General features: G+C 45.8%; 1 long non-coding RNA gene across 1 annotated transcript in view; it reads right to left on the bottom strand.

Annotated features, from left to right (window-relative positions):
• LOC147733722 (uncharacterized) overlaps positions 1–20,043 on the bottom strand; it is a 248,223-nt gene that overhangs the window by 542 nt on the left and 227,638 nt on the right. The gene's annotated exons all lie outside the window — the stretch shown is intronic.

Below are 20,043 nucleotides of genomic sequence, written 5' to 3'. Positions count from 1 at the left end.
ATCCTCAAACACTCTAGACTCTTGAGCATCGTGGGCTTATCATCTTCCATTCTTTCATCCACATCGGTTACTCAATTATAATTCAACACATATAATACATTGCCACACAGTTGTCTTGCTGATAGTCCCAATATATGGAGCTGGACAACCTTATACTCAAGAATTGCAGTTCCAATGTTTTTTTTACAAGAGCTGCAGAGTTCCAGAGGATTTTTCTACATTTAGTTTTCCGAATTTCCTTTATACAATGTTACATCTTTTTTTTACCTAAGTACTTGCGTCATTTTTACATGCTCGTGTTAGTGCAGGTAATGCACGTTCTGTTGGAGTGCACACCTTGCTTAGATTTTTCTCAGCAGAACTCTGAAGCCTTGTCTCGTGCCAGTAATTCATAGGCAGAAGGTACAGAAGAGCACATCCTGATTCGTATTTTCTCGTCAGTAACCCAACAGAAATAACTTTTAGATAGGATCCAACATTTCACATGGAATCCCAACCTTCATGGAACTTAGTAGAAGTAGCCTACTTGTGTGGCTTTTCCAAAATATGAATGATACTTCATTCAAGCAGTGGCAGACAGAGGGTGATTAATGAACCAACGGCTTATGGGGGTTGACAGAAAGACCCTTTTTATGTGATTTTGCTATTGATGACATAAGCTCAGCTACAGAGTTAGCACCCCAAGAGCCTGATGTACAAAGTCATTTTTAGGTCGTAAAGCTCGAGCTTCACAATACCAGAGGTGTTACGACAACAAAATGACTTTTTGTTATGTACTAAATCCATAACAAATCAGTCTTTGGAAGAGGTGTTTATGGGAGTCCCTGCACATAGCTATTTGTTAAGGTGTGTATGAATGGAAATTCAGTAGGAAAGCAATGGGGCATATTACCAAGCAATGGCGATAATTATCGCTATTGCTTGGTTAGAGACAAACATTTACCGCTGCGCTGCGGCGATTTTTACCGCAAATAAACCTTGGTATTACCAAGGTTTATCGCAAATGCGATAAAAATCGCTGCAATGCATGAATATCGCTGAAAAGTCAGCGATATTTATGCATTACCGAGCTAATGCTCTTAGCCATGTTATCCACCTCCCATTGGATAACATGGCTAAGAACTGCTCAGGGAAGGTGTTAGCTTTTGGAGATATTCGCGCTTAGCGCGAATATCTCCAAAAGTTGGTAATAGGAGATAGCGATGTTAGCGACTGTTTTCAGTCGCTAACATCTTGGCACGCCCACTTTGCATGTCATTAATGATAAATATTACTGACATGCAAAGTGGGGCTCAAGATGGTCGCTATCTCCTACTAGCTGTCGCTAACTGGTGTTAGCGACAGCTAGGTAATAGGGAGATAATTTTATCTCCGCTTTCTTGGCTTTTAAAGCCAAAAAAGAGGAGATAAACCCCCTTGATAATATGCCCCGCACATTTTTATTACACCTCAAAGGATGTGGTAACCCATTGGAAAATGGAAGGAGTTCCAAACCCCCTTTCCCTTTGTGAATGTTAAAAATAGTTCTTATAGGATTAGGCAGTGGTCCATTAGACACCCGCCAACTCACAAATAAAAAAAACAAAAAAGTTTTCTTTTTAAATTCAGCTTTTTGCCTTCAACAAAACAGACTGTGCAGTTTAAAAACAAAGCTGACTTTATTTAAAAATCGATCACAGACATAGCAGTCTGCTGATCCCAACAAGCCTCCTGCCCTATGACGGCATCCAATCATAGTCAGTCACAGTTTGCGACCTACCTCGTGAATGTTGATGAGGTAGGTCAGATTGTGGCCCACTATGCTTTGGAATTTTTTGAATTCAAAATTAGTACAGAGGTTGGTTTGCAAAATTATTTTCCTTTCATCAAATGTTGGTGCGCAATTTGCTATCACTTTTTGCAAATGGAAATTTCGTAAATCAGGCTACATGACCTCTAGTATAGGGTGACCAACCGTCCGTAAATTTCAAGGACAGTCCGTAATTTCGGCCGTCTGTCCGTTGTCCGTGAAGGATTCTTTAACGGACGCCATTTGTCCGTAATTTTAACCCCAGGCACCGGTCGCACTACCCTACAGCCGGCACAACTTCCACCCACCTCCCTTCTTGACTCTGTTCCAAAGCTCAGAAACCAGCAGCATTGGAGAGGCACAGCGGGGTGGCAACCCTCACACCTTCAGCCATTGATGACCCGTTAAGAGGTGCTTGAAGGTGACGAAGAGGGAGGGGCTGCAGCTTCAGGAGCAGGGGCATCTATTCAGATGCAAACGGCCCTGAATGCGCCATGTCTCTGCGATTTAGGAGGGCTTCACACATTTCCTTACTGCCCAGGGCCCCAAACATCCTAGAACCGGCCCTGATTACACGGCGGCGCAGCACTGGTTCTCTTCACAGAGCTTAAATATTGTCACTACATTGTGAACAAACCTCGGTTCTTCAAACATGCAGTCTTAATGTAATAAAATAAAGAAATGGCACAATCGCACCCACACTGATTAACAAAGTATGGAGGACAATCAGTCTCCTGGAGTATCTCCTGTAAGTACTGTACATCACAGTGGGGGGTGGCAAAACTAACATTTTGGAAAGAGCCCTACCCCACCCTGGAAGAGACCAAGATTATACTAGAATACTGCATGCCCACCCCTGTGCCCACCCTGGTGGATCCTGTTCCCACTCCTGTGATGGCTCCTTCCCCGCCCCAGTGATGGCTCCCCCCCCCCGCCGCCTGTGATGGCTCCTGTCCCCCCCTGTGGTGGATCCCTGTCTCTGCCCTGGGTGGCTTCTGTCCCAGTCCTGGAATGGCTCATGCAGCGCAGGTGAAGTTCTTAAGGGGCCTCTTGTCAAAAAGGCTCAGCTCAAAATGAATATGTAAAGGTGGGCGAGTGAGTATGTGAAGGGATGGCTGGATGGCTGGATTAATTAGTGAAAGGGTGAATGGATGAACGAAAAATTGAATAGATGGATAATGAGAGAGGATGGATGGATTGATGAGTGAGTGGAAGGATGGAAGAGGGAAAAGGGAAATAGCTGGATGTATGGGTGGAAGGGTAGCTGGATGGGTAAAAGGGTGGATGAGTGAGTGAAAGCATGGATGAGTGAAAAGGTGGATGATGAGTGAATGAGTGGGTGGATGGATGAGTGACATGATCGATGTGTTGATGAATTGATAAATGCAAGGGTGAATGGATGGACGAATGAGTGAAAGGGTGGATGCAAGGATGGATGAGTGAGTGAAAGGGAGGGTAGATGGACAAAAGGATAAATAGATGAGTGAAGGAGTGAAAGGATAAATGGATGAAAGAAAGGATGGATGAGTGATAGGGTCAATGGATGGATTCATGAGTGGATTAGTAGATGGGTGAGTGGGTGGATGGATGGAAGGAAGGATGGCTAAGTGAAAGGGTTGATGGAGAGAGAAAGGGAGGATGGATGGATGACTAAAAGGGTGAATGGGTGGAAGGGTGAGTGGGTGGATGTGTAAGTGAAAGGATGGCTGGATGGGTGAAAGGGTAAATGGCTGGATGGATGAGTGAATGGATGGATGGGTGGAAGAGTGGATGGATGAGTGTACAGATGGATAGGGTAAAAGCATGGATGGATGGATAATGGATGGATGAGTGAAAGGGTGGATGGAGGGATGGATGAGTGAAATGATAGATGGAAGGATGCATGATGGATAGGTTTGTAAATTGTTGAATATGTTTGGATATGGCTGGGCTTACTTCTATACTATTGCGCGACCTCTGATGTGTCTTTAGAACTTATCCAATTGTCCTGAAGTTTTGTCCTGAATTTTGACCTACTGTCCTGAATTTGTGTCCTGAATTTCGACCCTTTGTCCTGAATTTTTACACTCACCGTCCTGAATTTGCACCAATGCCAGTTGGTCACCCTACTCTAGTATTGGATGTTCGAGAAATCGTAGGGTAGAACATTGCTCTGAAACAAGCGCAGTCGGTGCTACAGAGACCAATAAATGAATAGATAAATAAATCGAATGAAATAAAAAAAATCGCAAAACAGTGCCGTTTCTATTTCAGACAAAGTAGTGATCCTGTGTTTGTGTTGGATATGAAGATCTTGAGAAATAATCAATAGTCAAAATTTATCAGTAAATAAAATAATTGTGCCGCACCCGCCCTTTCCCAACATAGCACTAATTACATATAAAGTATTTTTTCGAGGGCTGTTGCTGGAAATGTCACATCTTCCCCTGAGGCTGGGACCAAAGATGCAGAATTACCGATAAGGTTATTGCTGATGCAGTGTGCAGGGGAGCTGCCTGTAGGCTGTTTGCTTTGTCAAGCCATTTATTAGTGACCTGTCAGCTGGGCTTAGAGGGAGAAAGGTGAGGATCACGGGAGATAAAACAAAACAAGGGAGGAAATGTGAAAGAGGATATGACTGGGCCCGACTTAGAAACATTATTGATCGGAGGTTTATTGATGGCCTGCTAATGCAAGAGTATCAACGCGCAGTGAAGGGAACCTAAGTGACACCACGCATGAGTTATGCAAGGCCGTCAATAGCAAGTGGAAATAATGCATCTTCACTGAGGCCCGGAGACGCTCCTGGCGCGTGCTCGGTTCACGGGGCTGCAGCACTGCGGAGGAGGCCGACAGGAATCACTGGCGCGCTCAAGAAACATGAGGCGTTTTACATTACGCATTCCCGTTTCATACTCGATGTACATTCTTTTATTTAAATTTTTTTTAAAAACGTGTAACGAAAGCAATAACACTAAGATCACTTTCATCAAAGCCTGTGTGGAATTCTGTCTTCGGTCGCTGGTAAACAGATATGCTTTTTTGGAGTTTTAAATAAAATGTAGCTGTTAAAGAGCTAAATCTGATCCGTAGAAGTGACACACTCTCGCCCAGAGGCATTTCACACTTCCACTACCTAAAGTGATATTTAACTCCGAGGCGCTATTGGTAAAATACTTAATCACTCAGATTTGCATTAATTATGCCACCACCTTAAAAAAGTATAGTGAATACACATCATCGCAGTGTAAACGAAAACTGATTTGGCTTAATAGAAGTGCAGCTGTGCACAATGTAAGCGTGATATTTGAAAAGAACAATCCCCTTACGCATCCATCACATAAATTAGATTTGTGACAAAATTGGGTCAGACCTTTCTTTATTGGTTGGTAGTTCTAAAAGCACCATCTTTCCTCCCTTACCTAGTAGTATCATGTGCAACTATTTTCAATAATAACTTTTAAACACAGGCGAAGGTCTGGTACTCCCCCATTTACAGTGAAGGGACTCACAGCACGGAATGCAGTCCCTGCTCACATCACACTCGCACCAGCATTCCCTATTTAAAACTAAAAACTCTGAAAGCCGCCACAAACCCCTCTGGACTCGGTAGACTGGTCCTGGGGACCAGCTTCTCTCTTCAGTATACCGCAGTCTCCTGCTGTGGCCTCCTCTGCTAGTGCTCTTTCCGACTACAAATGTAAACATGCCCACAGACCCGATTCAGAAGGGAGATTCCCGAGGGGTGGGTGTGGGGGAGAAGTCTTTAATGTAGCCGTCTCGCGACAGAAATTGCCTCTGCTTCAATACAAGTTAATGGGGGGAAATGATTCCCCAGATTGGTATTTTCCCTCTCACTTACTTACCTACTCTAAAATGTTGGCATGCCTGCAAATGGAGTATGCCATATCTCAATTGTTAAATGTCTCTGGTCGACCATGTAAATCGAATCATCTAAAAATAGTGATTTATGTCTTGAAAACTAGGACAGCTGTCTGATGCATTTAGGTAGAGGCGGCTCCTCCCTTATGGAGGAGGAACGTTGCCCCCACCCCCTGTTGAAAGCCAGCAGAGGCAACCCACAAAAATAAAGTGATAATTAAACATGTTTTAAATCATTTTATTTGTTGTCCTACAGGCTGCGAGCCGAGGGAGCGGCGGGCCCTTCATCCTGATACTGCAGCTGCAGCACCAGGGAGGAGGCGGTACTGGTGGGCACTGCCAAGTAGCATGATGGTTGGCCAGGCCTTCTGGGGCCGGCCAAACCGTCATGTGCACTTAGTCTTTCCCCACCTAGCTGTCTTCCATGCATGTTGTACAGCTGGGTGAAGAAACCAACACAGGCATGTGAGCAGAGCTGGGATTGGGAGGTGAGCCTGCACATTTTGCTGCAGGCTCCCACCTCCCTCCTCATAGGGAAGCGAAGATCGGGCGCAAAGCAGCAGCCATCGGAGCAGGTAAGTGTAATTGTAATATTCATAATTCTCTCTCCTTTAGTTTGTGTTTCCTCTTCCCCCGCCGCACCCCTCACAATACCAGTGACCGCTACTGCATTTAGGAGTCATGGTGTAAGCCTGTGAAAAACCTCAATAAAGTAAATACATGTGTCTAGTCTGTCTCGACCTTCTGCTGGCAAACAGAATCTCTGCCCCAGTTCTTTTTTTTTTTTTTTTTGCTTTTTGCTTCTTGAAATACCGTTTCTTTACAGTTATTACCAGGGTGAGAAGCACTAGCACTTATACCCAGTGCAGTAGGCACGAAGGTGCCTGACTTCAGTAATGTTCTGATTTGATTGTCTATCATTTTCTATATTCGGTAATTTAAATTAGGACTAAAATAATTTTTAAGGTTTTATTTAAATTTCATGAACTAACTTTCAAAATTAGAGGTGGCATTTTTGTCAACCTTTGCTTTATGTTTAAGTCTTTCTTCACTTTCATTGGAATTTGTTCCTCCTTGCAGCTGTTAGCATTCTCTTTGATTCCCTTCCTTGCTTTCTTCCTGGACGCGTAATGCTAGTAGTTTTCTGTTCGCACATAAGGGTGTGATTTCATTTTCTCTTGTAACATGCAAACTCTGCATATCCGCAGCCGAATTACTTTCAGCTGTTTTCAGTTATAACGTTTTTGTAGTTTCTTGAATTACAATTTCCTTTCATTGTCTTCATTGATGTGACTGCAGGGACGAACAAGAGCAGATGTTTCTACTTCTGAGTGTATTAGACACCAAGATACCCCGCTTCATTTAGATTCTGTTCAGATTAGTTGTTCAAATTTTGGCCCTCATTATAAGGGGCTCTGCTAACTCTAGTACCAGTAAAAGGGAAAAATGTTCATTAACTTCTAAAACAGGTGAAATTTCAAAAGCACGGATTTTTCAAGGGGGGTTGCTCAAATTTGGAAGTAATATAATTCATGGTAGAAGCCAAACCTAGGGGAATGGATTTCACTTGATACAATAATTACCTCAACCGCACTTGGGTCCACTAGCAATGTGGACCTCAATATTTTATTCAATTTGATCTCGGTGAAAACTATTAAAATCATTTTTTTAACGTAGTGAGTGAACTCAGTGCTTGGTTGTCAGTAGGATTGTTTTTCTCCACTTTTGTTTTCCCCTTTTGTACAACTCTCCACTACATCTAGAGGATGTGACTTGTATTTACAGCCACCGTCCCTGTCAATGTCTCACCTACAGTACCTCTGTCTACCACTGCGTGTGTATGTGGTGGACACTCCTATCAGGCATGCAGCTTGGACACAAAGGCAGGCTGAACAGGCTTGGCCTGTGCTCATTCGTACACAACCGAGCTAGGAGATATGGTCTACTGACAGCTTGCATGATTAGGGATGGTTGGGACATGAAGTCTTCTGCATGTCTCTGGGGATTGTGCTTCACTGCCTTATGCTGGTCTCGAGGCAAGTCACTTAAAAGTGACTGCATATTTCCTAGATCCCTACCTCAATGAACATGACAATCATGCATGTCCACTGAGGGTTTCCCTGTTTACATGGTTTGAGATCCTAGAACTTGGCACTTAGGTTGAGGGGGGCATGCAGAATGCACCCCTATTTTACAGAGAGTGGCTACTGCCCTAACTAACCCAGGCTTTGGTAGACTGACAGTGGCGGCAAAAATAAGTCCATAGCCAGGGATACCTGTATCCCTGTATTCTCTATTAGTTGCTCTCCTGATCAAGCCTGTGCAGTCTCACTTGCCTGTGATCCTGTTGCCTTTGTGTATCTGGGACGTGTTTGGGAGCCAGTGGGTGTACTAGGGAAGAATAGTGTGTTGAGCCATTGTGTGTAATGTGAACCTTTCGGTTGGACGTTCCAGCTCCCGTACCCCTCCCTATTCCTTGGAGAAGCCTGGTGGGTTGGGGGTAGACACTTACACTTATCTGTGATTAGCTACACTAACTTTGCTAGGAGGCACCCTCCCCCCTTTCTATTGACTGATGTTTGGGCCTACTGGTCTGGAGTTAATTCAAATTCCTCTCTTGGGAGTAGCCTGGACTGGTACAATGGAAGACAGCAAGTCATTCTTTGTATGCCTTGTACATGCAGATAACATGCCACAACTGTGCCTCAGGATTGGACAGGCACCAGAATTCAAAAGTAGCAGAACCTCTGTTTGATCAGTTTATCTATCAGAGGTGATAAAAGTCTGGCCTTAACAGACAGTTTTTGCTCAAGACTGGTATATGATTCTATGAAGGCGGCCCACACTAGCCCATTGAAGGAAGCAAGTCAAGGCCCATAGTGTGAAGGCAAGATAAGAATCTTGCTCACTGCATGTCTGAAAACCCTGTGATAAGGGCTGAAGTTGAGGTAGTTTTCTCTGTGACTGCTGGATTATACTGCACAGGAGTTTGCCAGTTTAACAAGGAACAAGGGCATTGGTCACCAGCATTGGTCAGTAAACCAGCTGTTCCTGTGAGTCTTGTACATCTAGCACTTTGAACAAGAAAATTGCAGACACCTGCACAAGATAAGGAAGCTTGCAGCCCATCAACAGAGACGGAGTAAGGCATGGAAGCTTAATCCCAGTCCTTAAAGGTGAGATCACTTCCCGTGCTGTGGGAGCCTGTGTGGTAGTTCCAGATGATGAAAGAGTGTCCTGTGGCACAGGCCCGCACCTTTCTTTTTGTGGCATCTGGGGGTACCAGGGTGTACTGGTACTCTGACCAGCCACTACCTTCCAACAATTAGCCAGGAGCTACTGAACAGGTGGGACTCCAGTAAAATGTGCCAACACATCAGTCACCTGTGATCAGATCCCTCACGCCACTAGAGTGGCGTCCTTACTCGGTATGGGAGGGAGCTTCTGTTGCTTTGTGTGGGGGGTTCAGGGCTGACCAAGATTGTTTGACTTCACATCAATGATATGATATGATATGATAAAAGAATTTATACAGCGCACGTTCACCAAAGGCTTTAATTGCTGAAACTACCTCATTTCAATACAAGGATTGGTTTCATGTCACTAGCGAATGAGAGCAACCCTGTGCAAAATGGTCTGTAATATGTAATGCTAAATTGGGTGTCTGCGTGGTAACAGTATTTTTATACTGTTTGAGGTCAGAACTCTGGCCCAAAGGGTTGTAGAGACATCTGTTTTTCACTGTTTATCCTAGTTTTATATGTAGTATATTTCTCTTGTGTGCATTAAAGTACTTTCATTTTTAAAAATTAAAGCACTGCCTGGGCATTCATTTTATATGCTGGTGGTATGGTGTGCACTGTATTCTGAATGTCTAACCCCACCTCACCTCCTTGAGAAAGCCTTAGACAGCTTAGTTTCGCTACTCTGAAAGAGTCAAGTGCTGGGGAGGAGTACTTTGTTATCCAGACTTAGGTTCACCCATTCTGAGGCCCCAGGACACCAGTGGGGAGCACTCCAGTTGAAGCAATTGGAGCCCTTGATAAGCGTGGCTCAAATCCACCCGAGTGACTTACTGCACTCAACTATAATTACCAAGTAAGAAGTCAACCGGACAGTGGAGAAGAATAAAAAAGTATTTCATTAGGCCACAAACTCCCATATGAGAGGGCCCTGTCTGACCTCACCCTTAGGAGTACGCTGAGAGGACTGACTCATTTCATCACAGCAATACATTATAACATGGTACAGTAAAGTAAAACACACCCATACTGGAAAAGTACTGGACCCCAAAGAGGGTGAACAATGGCCTCACACAAGAGGCATCTGCACCTGCAATAGCAACATTTAGTTATCTCTGCCCAAGGCTGCGGAGCCGGGCCTCAGCATCTCCAGCTCATGAGAACATTACTGATTAGGTTTTTGTTATTAGTTTCAGTCACAGTTAGCTAAGAGACGAAAACTACTGCGTTCAGGGTTTTTCCTATTCCTACGGGAGGGGGAACGAGCGAGTACGACTCGCACGCAGAGAGAAGCACCCCAAAATGGTGGCACACAAGCTAAGCTAAGAAAACTGAATAACATCACACGCATAAATGAATAGATGAGATGGAGAATATAAACGTAAATGCATAAATGAATACATCATTAGTTAAATACATTATGCTAACTCATAAATGTAAATGTAAGTGGGCAGGGCATCGGAAAATGAAACCTATCAGACCCTCCTTTTAGCATTATGTGGCTAACATGGACGTAGCCTTTATTAGCTAAAATATAAGATCTTTACACATCATGCTAGGGACGGGGAAAACATATCAATTAAAAACATCTTCATCAATAAGCATCAACCAGTGAACATCATGGAGCTCCATGTCATTAGAAACAGGATACTGGCGGGTCGGTCTTTTAGGAGATTGCAAATTACTGGCTCACATGGAGCAACAAGGGGGAAGGCAATAAACACATAGGCAACAAGTCAGCAATATACCCACTACTCCTACAACACCCATCAAAATCTTCCAGCCCCAAGAGGAGAAAACACCCCACAGCCATTTCTGTAGTGACCAAGTACCAGTGTCCTGATGAAGTTCAGTCGCTAATCTATGAAGTTTCTGTACAGCTAAGTTAACAGTGGGGGCCAAGTCAGGAATGTACACACAGCAAGATGCCCCGATGGCGCAACAGGCTTCACTCCTATCAGCAAGAATGACGTCAAGCACCATCCTATTCTGAATCGTAAATAATCTCATAGCCTGCATCTCAACAGACATATTAGCTGCAATGTCCGCCTCAGTATTCACGACTTTCTCCATCATCCTTGACAGTCTCTGAATAGTCCTACTGTTAAATATGGGACCCCAGAACGGCAGTAGACCCTTAGAAAAGTCTGTCCATTGCTGCAAAGAAGTATCAGTCTGATCCACATCCTCAACTTGAAGTGCCCTCCTTTGACGCTGTCCAGGCATTATTGCAAACCGACGATGAGTCTTATGATAGTCTGAGGGTGCTACATAGACAGGAGGAAGCAGGTAAGCCAGATAGCAGACCCCACCCCAACCCTCAGGCGACCACAGGTATCCATTATCTCCACAAAGTAAATATTCGGGGGAGTGACCAAAGAAGGACTAAGGAGCAAGCGAATCGAAGCAGTCACATTGCAAGAACTGTCCCCAACCTTTATAGAGCCCCTCCCCAGGATACAGAAGAATGGTGAGGGCCCAACAACTGCCAGGGTCACCAAAGAATGACTACTACCATTTATTGCAGGAGGGTGTCTATATGCCAGAGAAGAGTTCAACTGTAGAAAACTCTCCCTAACTTTGTCAGTGTCGTTAGGAGTCACAAATCTTATCACTTTTTTCGAGCATGTTTCCAGAAATGTCTGATCGAAATGTCCGTCAGTAAACAACTGTCCAAGAGAAGGGGTGGGCAGAGGGCGTACTTGCATTGTCAAAGTAGATCCTTTACTAGGTAATCGAGGATCTAGAAAATCAGGTTGTTGAAAGAATTTCACCATGCCAATTAAAGTGTACCATCCCACACAACTATTCACAGGAGTTAAAGGGAGGGCCAGAAATCTATCCTTTTTATAGGCAGCAGAAGGTAGCAACTCAAAAACCCAACAATCTGTCACATTATACACAGTATGGGCATGATGTTGAGTCTTGATAAAAACATTATCACAGTAACCTTTTCGCAAACATTGTTCACCATAATCAACAGTAACCATATTGTGCTCAGGAAGGGCAGAAGGGGTAGGGATAAACATATGAACAGGATAGGCTTCATCTAGGAAAAACAGTATTCCAAGAATTATTAGAATTACAATAATGAATATCACAATGGCCACAATCGTTCCTTTTCGTGACAGAGCGAGCCATGGAGAGTCGTGTTCTGGTCTACAAGGAGCTGCAAAAGGCTGCTCCTCCTCAGGAATGGGACAGCCAAAGGGGTACATGTTCCCTAACTAAAGGTCCAAAACAGGAATGGGACAGCCAAAGGGGTACATGTTCCCTAACTAAAGGTCCAAAACTAAACTAAAAAATAATCAAACAGTCACAGTCACACCGAAGCCGGCCAGGGGGTTCTTCACCCTGAGAAGGGATCTCTCTCTGTGTCCGTTAAAGCCTCACAGGCAGTCTTCTATTGTTCGTTCCCTAATCCCACGACGGAGTCGCACAGCTTTTGCAACTCAGGAGCACTTAATCCGGGCCCAGGCGTAATCCAAGTGTCCCATCTGACAATGTCTCGACAGTGCACCCGGGCTCTCACCAGCAGTCCGTCCCTAACACTTAACTATTCTTCAGCACAGCTCTCTTCTAAGTCCCTATCTCAGCCCTTCTTCCAGTGCTCATTTCTCCTTCCTTCCTTTCCTGGGCCGCAGATTATAACAAGTGCTCCCTCGCACCTCTGGATCTGTGAACAGAATGGGGGGCTCAATGGCAAGGGACTTATCCGCTGATGTTTGCTCACTGTGATCAGGAGAGGCCTCACCACTTGCAATCAGAGCCGGCCTCTCCTTTCTTTGATCCGGCTCCTCACCCCTCAACAAAGCATCCGAGAAGGGTATGTACCGGGGAACTACTTCACATTCGTCATCAGCGACGCCTTTTCTCACCCATTCGTCATATGGCAGTGGCAGTGGGACGCGCTTCACGTGGGACGCATGTGTCCATGCCTTGCGGCCCTGGATCCGGAGTGCGGTGCGGATGGTAAGGAGAACTTGCCTCAGCTCCGACCACCTTGGATCCAAGCAGGACTTCCGCTGGTACTTCTTAACGACAACCCAGTCCCCGGGTTGTATGGTGTGTCCTTCCCCCTCCGGCCGCGGCTTCAGGGTGTCAGCTACCTGCTGATGAACAGAACGGAGATCTTTAGTCAAAGCATACAGGTAATCTACCAACAAAGGATATTCTATTTCCGAGAAACATTTAGGTCTAGGGACACCCCACACGTTGGCCGGACGGCTGAATATGACCTCGTGGGGTGAGACACCTGTCGTGGAATTGACTGTCACTCTAGTGGAAAGTAAAGCCAGGGAGAGTGCGTCTGGCCAACGTAACCCTGTACTCTCTTGTATTTTGGCCATTTTTAACTTCAGAGTCCCGTTGAACCTCTCTACCAAACCTGCAGCCTGGGGGTGTCGTGCTGCATGAAATTTCTGTTATATCTGTAGTCCCTTACATATCTGTTTCATCAATTCGTCATTAAAAGATGTGCCGTTGTCACTCCAGATCACCCGGGGCAATCCGTAGCGAAAGAAATATTCCTTTATCAACATCTTAGCTGTTGAGATAGCCGTACAATCCTTAGTTGGGAAAGCCTTCACCCACCTACTAAAGGAGCATACCACCACCAGGACGTACTTAATGTTATTGACTCTCTCCATTTCAATATAATCAATTTGGATCACTTCAAAAGGAAAAGAAGGAGAAGCAAAATTGCCAACCGGAACAGGTGTTCCCTTTCCAGGATTATGTCTTAAACAAACCATGCACTGCTGCACTGAATGGGTTGCCATCTTGGAAATGTTCTTATTACTCCACACTGGGTCCAGTAATTTACACATTCCCTTCGCACTAATATGAGCTGGCCCATGAGCCATTGTCACCACTGGGAGGACATATGCGTCCGGGAGTAACCTTCGTCTTTTGTCTGATACATCCGTCCAACACTCATCCGAGTCCAACCATCCCCCACCATCCTTCCATGTCCTCAACTCATCCTCAGTCGCTTTTTCTTGTATGTCAACGTCTGGTACCCACCTAGCTGGTCCTGCCACAAACATTCGTGGGAGTTTTGTCCTAGCTGTCTCCTTAGCTGTCTGGTCTACAAATGCATTGCCCTGTCCTACATCATCCACCACCGCTTTGTGTACACTACATTTTATCACAGCCAGTCATCTGGGAAGTGTCAATGCTGTCAATAGTCGTAATATCAACGGACCATTCTGGATCCTTTGTCCGTGTGATGTCAAAAACCCTCTCTCTGCCCACAGTTGCCCATAGCTATGAGCCACGCCGAAGGCGTATTGGCAGTCAGTGTAAATATTCACGTCCAGTCCTTCACTCAATTCACACGCTCACATCAATGCTATTATTTCTGCAGCTCGGGCTGAGTGGTACGGGACCCTAGAAGTCTCCACCACTGTTTTCAATGTTGTGACTGCGTATGCTGCAGTTGAGGTACCATCCGTAAGTTTAAAACAGGAACCATCAACATACAGCTCCCCGTCGGGATCATTTGGGGGGGTGTTCGTTAAATATATCCTTCCCTTCGTCTCCTCCTCTGTCCGAAACAAACAATCATGGACTTCATCGTCCTTTTCATCTGAAGGGATGGGTAGCAACGTGGCTGGGTTCAAAGTGGCACATCTTTTAATCGTAACATGGGGTGCAAATAATGTGAGCTCATAACCAGTAAGACGAGCACTAGTTAAATGCTGCGTCTGCGTTTTGTTCAATAAAGTGTCCACAGCATGCAGTACCATTAATGTGAGATTAGAACCCAGCACGAGCCCCGCCGATTGCCTAATTGAAACCGCAGGAGCCGCTGTAGCCCTTAGACAGCTCGGCAACGCTCTTGTCACATTATCAAGCATAGCAGAAAAATAAGCGCAAAGTCTCTGTTTCCCTCCAAAACATTGAGTTAGGACATACAACGCGCAACCTTCCGTCTCATGTACATAAAGCACAAATGGCTTCTGGTAATCAGGAGTACCCAAAACAGGTGCAGAACACAAAGCAGTTTTGAATGACTCAAAAGCTTCTTGACATGCTGGAGTCAAGGGTAGGGGTTTGCGCACCTCCTTAGTAGTCAGATACAGAAGGGGTTTGGTTAGTTAGGCATAATTGGGTATCCACTGGCGACAATACGAGGTGATGCCCAAAAACATGCGCACCTCTCGCTGCGTGTTAGGTGCAGCCATGTTAGTTATCACCTTGATGCGCTCCGGTGTCAACCTCCTCCCCTTCTTCGATAGGAGATGACCTAAGTAGGTAACCTTCTGTTGACAGTATTGAAATTTAGAAAGGGACACTTTGTGTCCATTTCGAGCCAAATGGTGCAACAGTTTAACCGTGGCATCTCGACACCCATCTTCAGTGTCAGACACTATTAAAAGATCGTCTACATATTGCAATAAAACATTGCCCTCTGGGAGTTCCAAATCATCCAATTGAGCCTTCAAAGCCTGACTATAAATGCTGGGTCTCTTGGTATAGCCATGAGGAATTTTACAAAATCTAAAGCTGTGGGCCAGCCAATGAGAATCCGAAAAGATGACGGCTGTCAGGGTGTACCGGGATACTAAAGAAAGCATTTTTCAAATCCAAAACAGAGAAATATCTAGCGGTGGAAGGGATCATTGTCAAAATCGTTGTAATGTCAGAGACCACCGGATATTGGGGTTCAACCACCATATTAATGTGGCGTAAATCAATCACAAAACGATAAACATCAGGTGCACCATCACCTGCATCAGCAGAGGGTCTTTTAAGAATCGGGAGAATGGGGCTGTTACAAATGTTAGAGGTCGTCTCCTCTACTACACCTGACCATATCAAATCCTGTATTATTTGTAGCAAAGCCTTTTCACCGTCCCTAGATATTTTATACTGTGGTATTCGGGGCAATCGAGCTCCCACCTTAACCTTGATTGACACAGGGGCAATATCCACCTTTCCCACATCAGTATCACTACTGGCCCACAAAGTCTCTGGGATCCCTACAAACTCAGGTGGGAGAGGCTCGTTTTTTGAGAAGCACTGCAATCTCTTCAACAAATCCAAACCCAGCAAATTCTCTCCACAATTCGAAGTCAAAAGGAAAGGAGAGTCAACGGGAAAAGTACCAATCGTAAGTGTAAGAGGCTTAGAAATGGGGCTGATTACGGAGTACCTGAGAACCCAACGGAAACATTATTCCTGCCAGACAGAGCCGCCGCTGGGACCTGAGAACATGCTACAGAACTTTTCAAAGCACCCATGTCCACCCAAAATTTCTGAGGAGACCCCAACAAATCCGCAGTCACATAGGGTCCTCGTTGATCAATATCCACAGAAACTTGTCCTATGCTCTGTCCTACGCTGTCCCATTTATGGGAGAAACCAGTCATGTCATCCAATGCGTATGCGTCGTGGTAGTACTGTATGTCTCTGTCATGGTCACCCTCAGTTTGAAAATGTTGTCGATCCCTCTCTCCGTCAAAGCAATTTCTCCCTGGTCACCGTTCTTCACCAAACTGTCTGTCATCCCTGCGAAATTCACCACAACGTCTACCTCTGCTTGATCCAGCATTGGACCGAAGCTCCGGACAATCTCTCCACCAGTGCCCCTCCTTTTTGCAGTTCGCACACTGATTCGGCCCCAGCCTCTCTCTCTTCTCTCCCCTTCCATAGCTACTTCCACCTCGACCCGCTACTATAGGTGGGGCTCCACGTCCCCGACCCTTCAACACCTGCTGCAGCAGCACCCTTGTCTTCAAGTCTTTGGCTTTCTTTTCCTGTCTGTCTTTGTTCTCGTTCTCTCTATGTTCATAATACTGAGCCATACTCAGAATACCAGAGGGGGTGGACGTCATCCACGTACTCTCCGATGCCTGCAATCTAGCCGCTATATCTGGTAACAAGGTAGTTACAAACATATTCACAAAAAGTCGCAAGCCCCCATCCTGAGAGAGATCCTGACCACTAAAGTCCAAAAAGGCTTCCTCAAAACGAGTGAAGAATTCCGAAACCGCTTCATCCTTCTTTTATCTACATGCAGTCAACTTATCCCAATCCACCTTCTTTGGAGGAATAAGAGAGTGCATACATTTTATGATTCGCCCCGGTAAGGCTAAGATCTCGGGTTTCAGTTTTTCCCCTGGCTTCCGTTCCTTATCCCAGTCCTTAAATTCCTCCCAAGTATCTTCCAATTCCTCCGCATGATCTGTACCCTTCACCTGCCTCCACGCATCCACCGGAACCAGTAATCCAAAGACCAATTCTAAGTCAGCTAAAGTCATGACCGTCGAGGAAGCTGCTTCCGTCAATTCTTTGTAATAAGCAGTCGAGTTTTTTCTAGAGTCGCGCAACTGCGCCTTCAGCGCCAACACCTCGCTCCGTTTTCAAGGCGTGTATACCCACTGATCCGGGAAACGAGCCTCTACACGAGCTCTGGTCACAGCATTAGTTACTGGGTCTACCACTTCAGGCACTTCAGGATGGAAAATAGGGTGAACTTCACGCATTGGGTGCGCTCCCAAAAAATAGGCCCCTCCTGCTGACGGCAATTCATTTCTATATTCCAGCAGAGTCCGCAGATTCTGTAACACATCCTTCATACTAGTTTAGCCCTATAGGCTCTGTCCCTAATGTCATAAAGAACCTGGGGCGCCGTTCCACCATAACCCTGCTCCCACAACGCTATCAGCGTCGTTGACATATGCCATAAAGCATGCTGCTGCATCGGAGGCTCATAATCCTTCATTGTGGACCAGATGTCTTCCAGTACATAAATAGGACTCCTAGCCCACTGACAAGCCTGATTGGCCACCATCGTTTTTTCATCCAACCCAACAGTAGAGCGTGTAAGCAATTTACGTACTTGGGTAAGTATCCCACCTCCGGCACCTCGATTCGGGGTCGTCAACTCACCTTGGGGGGTAGCGCTAGCAGAAACAGTGGGAAGTGCAGAAGAAATTGCAGAGGGGGCAGGTGAGCTCGCTGCAAAGAAAGAAACCAAGGGCGTGGTCACGGGAGAGGTGACAGAAGACAATGCTTGTTCAACATCTCTCAACAAAGTAGGGGCCGAAACAGAGGAAGTGGGGGTGCCGAACAAGGAAGGAGCAACCGTTTGCGGAACTGAAACCACCGTAGGGGAAGCAGAACCTGTCAACACGGGGTACAATGATTGCGGAGCATACGGGGGAGGAGGCCGAGCATTCAAAATGTCCTCCATCTCATCTCGCTCTTTCTCTCTTACTACATAGCTTTTATCCATCTGTAACCTATACAGTCTGTCTGCGCACTCAATCTGTGTCTCATTCTCTTTCTTTGTATGTTCTCTCGCCTTTTGTGCCATCGTCTCCGCTGCTCTCTTCTGAGCCACCTTCTCCTCTCTCATCTGTCGTTCCCTTACTTCTTTCTGCCACATCCTCAAGGAATCAAACATACTCTGACGGATACGCTTAGCAAATAATCTGTCCTGCAAATAATCTAGTTTTGCCACATCGAAAGAACAAGTCAACGGCCATTGCAAATCTATGTTACCTTTAGTGTACTTGTGCCACAAAGTATTGAACAAAATTGGAGTCAATCCATGCTTAACATACATCTCGAAATTAGGTGAGCCCTCCACTGGGGCGGGTTGGCTCTCAGCCAATCTAGTGTCCGAGGCACCGCAGCAGCATCCGAGGCACCGTAGCTTACTGAAACGCGGCATCTTCATCCACTCAATCACACATCAACACAAAAATAACACTCACCCTCTCACCAACACCCAGACCGCACAATCACTACTAAACACACACACATATATTCATGCTTCCTATGCGTCAAATCCCTGCCAAACACGTGTTACCAAAATGGGACAAGGCCCGTCGACAAAGTCCTGGGGAACCTGGACCCTATCGCAGACCGAACAGTACACTCACTGTTCTGAGATTGGGGAACACATCCGCCATCCGGGCGGCACTACAGATCGGTCCGCACTTTACCACGGGAGACCCGGGACCCGCTCCCAACAAACCACACACACTAGGGGTTCGGGTGAGTTCGAGAATCCACCCGCAGTGAGCCACGCCTCGACCGCAGTACCACCCGGTCGGATGACCACAAACAAACGTCCACCCAACCTCCACCAAGTCTGTCAGAGCACCACTCGTACTCTGAGTTCCCCGGAGCACACTAGCCCCAGGAGCACACAGGCTCCTCCAACCACTAGAGACACACCAGTCTCAGAGACACACTGTCTCTTGGAGCGTCCCAACTCCCTCAATCAACAGTCGGACCACTCACCTTCTATACGCGGTACCGACCTCTACCGTTCTCCACCGCCGGCTGCTGGGACCAACACTGTCAGGTCTGGCTCCGCAGGGTTCAGTCGCAGCAGAATAAAGGACCATCTCCTGACATCCCCAAGTACCCTGACATGGGGTTACCCCCCAGGGTCTCCAAGTTATCAAGCGAGGGACACCAGGTAGGGGAGAGGTCAGCAGGGACAAAGGCTCAACAATAAGACAAGGGTAAGCAATCTACTCTCATCAATTCTCGCTAATTCATAAAGGTCAAGAATACCTGTGGTACCTCTGCACAGGACTTAAACTAACATCAACAAAGACCCCCATGTGACACCATCTGAAGAAGAAAGCAGAACCATACATCAGAACCTGTATGTCATTTATGCGATCTAATATGAATATGCGTTATCATACACCATACCCTGTTATGCAACTTGATTGACTTCACAGGAATGAGCACCCTTCCTTCACTGCTTGTAAATAGCAGGTATGTAGAAGATTATATTCATCTCTTACAAGGATGCGAAATGAACAAAGAAGAAACACAGACCTCCTTGAGAACCTGTAAGGTGTGTCAACCTCTACCTAGGTATAGTTATGTACAAAACATAAAACAAGAAAGCAAACAATGCTGTTATCCTCACAGCACCTTCCACACACCAATGCAGACTCTTAGACATGGTAACCTGCGGTTGCGACCACCGCAAGGCTCCGCTCCTTTTTTGCGGACAAAAAGCAAGGGTTCCAAATAACAGACGGTGTTACGCTGCCTCCAAGCCCGCAGTAACCCGATGTAAAGTCTGTACATAGAACCCTAATCCAAACACAGACGGTGTTACGCTGCCTCCGAGCACGCAGTAACCCGCTGTAAGGTCCCACTATGTAAATA

The sequence above is a fragment of the Lissotriton vulgaris genome, chromosome 2_1 (genome assembly GCF_964263255.1).
Source record: "Lissotriton vulgaris chromosome 2_1, aLisVul1.2, whole genome shotgun sequence".
In the NCBI taxonomy this organism is placed as follows: Eukaryota; Metazoa; Chordata; class Amphibia; order Caudata; family Salamandridae; genus Lissotriton; species Lissotriton vulgaris.
Note: the sequence above shows the minus strand (reverse complement) of the source record. Positions and strands in the feature narration are given on the sequence as shown.